Source organism: Carassius carassius, chromosome 8 (assembly GCF_963082965.1).
Source record: "Carassius carassius chromosome 8, fCarCar2.1, whole genome shotgun sequence".
Classification (NCBI taxonomy): Eukaryota; Metazoa; Chordata; class Actinopteri; order Cypriniformes; family Cyprinidae; genus Carassius; species Carassius carassius.
Window position 1 is genome coordinate 28,994,277 of NC_081762.1, and position 4,403 is coordinate 28,998,679.

The following is a 4,403-nucleotide window of genomic DNA, read 5'->3' on the forward strand; positions in this document are numbered from 1 at the left end:
TCACTTAAGGGTTCTTTGAGGAACCAAAAATGGTTCATGGCACTTTCTACGGAATTTCTGTCAAAACCCTATTTGTAACCATTATTTTTACCCATGTAAGGTATTCAAAGCACTGTGACTGTTTGTGAAATTCAAATACGGTGTGTGTGTATCAAATGTTTAAACTGAGAAAATGTATCATTTTAAGGGGAAAATAAGTTTATTTAAAATTTCATGGCATCAACACATCTCAAAAAAGTTGGGACTAGGCCATGTTTACCACTGTGTGGCATCCCCTCTTCTTTTTATAACAGTCTGCAAACGTCTGGGGACTGAGGAGACAAGTTGCTCACGTAAAGGAATAGGAATGTTGTCCCATTCTATACAGGCTTCTAGCTGCTCAACTGTCTTAGGTCTTCTTTGTCACATCTTCCTCTTTATGATGAGCCTAATGTTTTCTATGGGTAAAAGAAAGATCTGGACTGCAGGCTGGCCATTTCAGGACCGGGATCCTTCTTCTATTCAGCCATGATGTTGTAATTGATGCAATATGTGGTCTGGTATTGTCATGTTGGAAAATGCAAGATCTTCCCTGAAAGAGATGACGTCTGGATGGGAGCAAATGTTGTAGAACTTGGATATACCTTTCAGCATTGATGGTGCATTTCCAGATGTGTAAGCTGGCCATGCCACACGCACTCATGCAACCCCATACCATCAGAGATGCAGGCTTCTGAACTGAGCGCTGATAACAACTTGGGTTGTCCTTGTCCCTTTTAGGCTGGATGACATGGCGTCCCAGCTTTCCAAAAAGAACTTCAAATTTTGATCCGTCTGTCCACAGAACAGTTGTCCACTTTGCCACAGTCCATTTTAAATGAGCCTTTGGCCCAAAGAAAATGCCTGCATTTCTGAATCATGTTTAGATATGGCTTCTTTTTTGACCTATAGAGTTTTAGCCGGCAACGGTGAATGGTACAGTGGATTGTGTTCACCGACAATGTTTTCTGGAAGTATTCCTGAGACCATGTTGTGATTTCCATTACAGTAGCATTCCTGTATGTGATGCAGTGCCATCTAAGGGCCCAAAGATCACAGGCATCCAGTATGGTTTTCCGGCTTTGACCCTTACGCACAAAGATTGTTCCAGATTCTCTAAATCTTTGGTTGATATTATGCACTGTAGATGATGATAACTTCAAACTCTTTGCAATTTTTCTCTGAGAAACTCCTTTCTGATATTGCTCCACTATTTTTCGCCGCAACATTGGGGGAATTGGTGATCTGCCCATCTTGACTTCTGAGAGATACTGCCACTCTGAGAAGCTCTTTTTATACCCAATCATGTTGCCAATTGACCTAATAAGTTGCAAATTGGTCCTCCAGCTGTTCTTTATATGTACATTTAACTTTTCCGGCCTCTTATTGCTATCTGTCCCAAGTTTTTTGGAATGTGTAGCTCTCATAAAATCCAAAATGAACAAATATTTGGCATGACATTTCAAAATGTCTCACTTTCAACATTTGATATGTTATCTATAATCTATTGTGAATAAAATATAAGTTTATGAGATTTGTAAATTATTCCGTTCCTTTTTTTTACTCACAATTTGAACAAAGTCCCAACTTTTTTGGAATCGGCTTTGTACAAGCCTGTACATTTTAAATATGAATCTGACACTTTTAAGTCACTGATGATGTAAAAAAAAATATATATATATTCCCCATTGTTCCATTCATGATGCTGAAGTCCAATATAGGCATTATTCCTAAATTGTTCCTCTGTTCTTTTTTTCTAAGTTGTTCTACTCAGAGGAGAACTGGCCCCCTGACTGAGCCTGGTTTCTCCCAAGGTTTTTTCTCCATTCTGTCACATATGGAGTTTTGGTTCCTCTAGTTTGCTTAGTTGGGGACACTTAATTTCCAGCAGTTTCATCGACTTGAGTGCAGAGATACTATTTAAACCGAACTGAACTGGATGATGACATCACTGACTTCAATGATGAACTGCCTTTAATTGCAAATGTAATGTTTACTATTGTCCTTCTGCATTATTGACACACTATTGTATGTGTTAACCTAATTAATGCTGTAAAGCTGCTTTGACACAATCTTTATTGTTAAAAGTTCTATAAAAATAAAGTTGACTTGAATTCTTGATGTGACCCTGTCAAGATTAAAGATATATGGCTGGTAAAGTATTTGAATAAATATCCAATGGACCAAATCAAAGCTTCTTTATTTCATCACTGTTGAAAGATATATGGCATTGGGACGGTTTGCCCTGAGTCAGAGCTCATCAGACCACAAACCTTTCAGGCAACCAACAGCCCTGGACTGAAAACCACTGTTGATTGCTGTGTCATGATGAATTTAGATACAGTAATACACACACACACACACACAAAGAAACAAAAAAAATATATATTTTTCTTCTCATGTTAAAATCTGTCTGTCATTGTTTAAACACTGAAACCTGTAGGCCACACATCCAGCACACAACCCTTCTGTAATCTCAGATGAGCTTTCAGGGGCTTTCACACTATCTCTGCATTGCAGATCTTCCATCTGTAATTGCTCTTCTCAACTGTTTAGTTTCTATCTCGCTAAGGCTGACACTTACGCACACACTCACCGAGGTGATAGAGAATTTCTTTGACAGCAAATTAAAGGAAGTAAACATGCAATTGCTGTTGGGTTTGGAGCGGGCCTCAAGCGTTCACATCAGAGCTCTGTCAGTGAGATTACACAGCGCTCAAACCAGGGGTCCGTCACAGGGAGGCAAAACTAGGCCATCAAATAAATATGCTTAAAATGATTTACAGCAAGATGCATGATTGCATTGTCCCCAACCCCACTTCCTTTTCTCTTCCTCTAGTTGTGTCTCTGTCAAACTCCCTTTTGTACTTTTAATTAGTGGTGTTTGCTGAGGCTGTTGGCTGTTGCTCATACTTTAGTCATTTGAACAATCTTTAGTGCTGCTTATTGTGTGCTATGGACACCAGCTTATTCCGAGAATGTAGTTAATATCTGGTAAATTGTATCTAAATCAGTGTTAGTAATGTTAAACTAATGTTATCTTCCAAGTTCACTTAACACAATAAGTGATCCACCAAACGGAGTCAGATTTGCAAAAATACCTGTTTAAACTAAGGTATAAAAAGGTGTGGTCTATTTGGTCATAAGTCATAATGGAGCCATGCTAAAAAAATGACAGAAACACATAGAAACAACCACCAGTGACAGTCATCATGGCTGCAAAATACTTTGCACATTTTCTTAAAAAATTTTCTCCTGTATGATTTACTGCTCCTAAATATATTTGCCGTCAAATTGTATAATTATATTATTATCAGCCTATTTTGCAAACTTTTGGTACTATAAAACCATCAGTATGTCTTAGAGGGTGTTACATGATAATATTTCCATAAACACTGACATAAAAACACAGTTATGTACATAACCAACATGATCTCCGTTGGTGATTTTGTATGAGTTTGTGGTCACAGTTTTGTTTGGGGACCAATTATCACTATTAACTAACTATTAACTATGACTTCTGCCTCAATAAATTCCTAATTTGAGGCTAATTGGTAGCTAGAAAGGTACTTATTAAGTTTAGGTGTGGGATGGATTAAGAGATCTAAAATGTGCTCATACAGAATAAGGATTTATTATGTGTTTTATAAGTACTAATGAACAGCCAATATGCAGGGAATATGCACGGTAATAAGCAAATAGTTTATAGTGAGAATTGGTTCCTAAAATAAAGTGCTACCAAATTTGAAACTGAAATTTAAAATCATAAGATCTTTGCATACCTATGACAGGAAACAATGGCATCTAACAATGCTTGAATAAAAAAAGTTTATCTTAAAAAATACAGCATATGCATATTGCATAAATCCAATAAGAAATAAATCAATTATTGGAAAAGCATGTGTCCTAAACTCCTGAAACATTTGTGTCTCATATTTCCCAGCATTCATTGCAATTTGGAAAAGAAATGAATCAAATCTGCATGTGTGTGAAATATTCAGGTGTTAAAATTAATTTTAATTTTCATAAGTAATTGTAATTTAAATACACAATTTTATCTCAGTGACTGTATGAGATTACAGTTACATTTATTTTGTAATTAAATTACATAATTCCATTACATGTAACTAGTTACTCCCCAACACTGTGCATAGAATTAGTGCTAAATGTATAGTGCATCATTTGGGACACAGCAGACTTTATCTAAAGAGGTTCCAAAACATTCTCCCATTGGTCAGACAGACAAATAACGGTCCCCAAACCCATGCCTTTGGTTTGATCCTCTGCTGCTATTTCTGGCTGGTCAAGGTTCCCCAACAAAATCCAGTAATGTTGGATTGTCTGTGTTTAGGGAAATTGTGGCAAGTTAGCAAGTGTTAACAGTT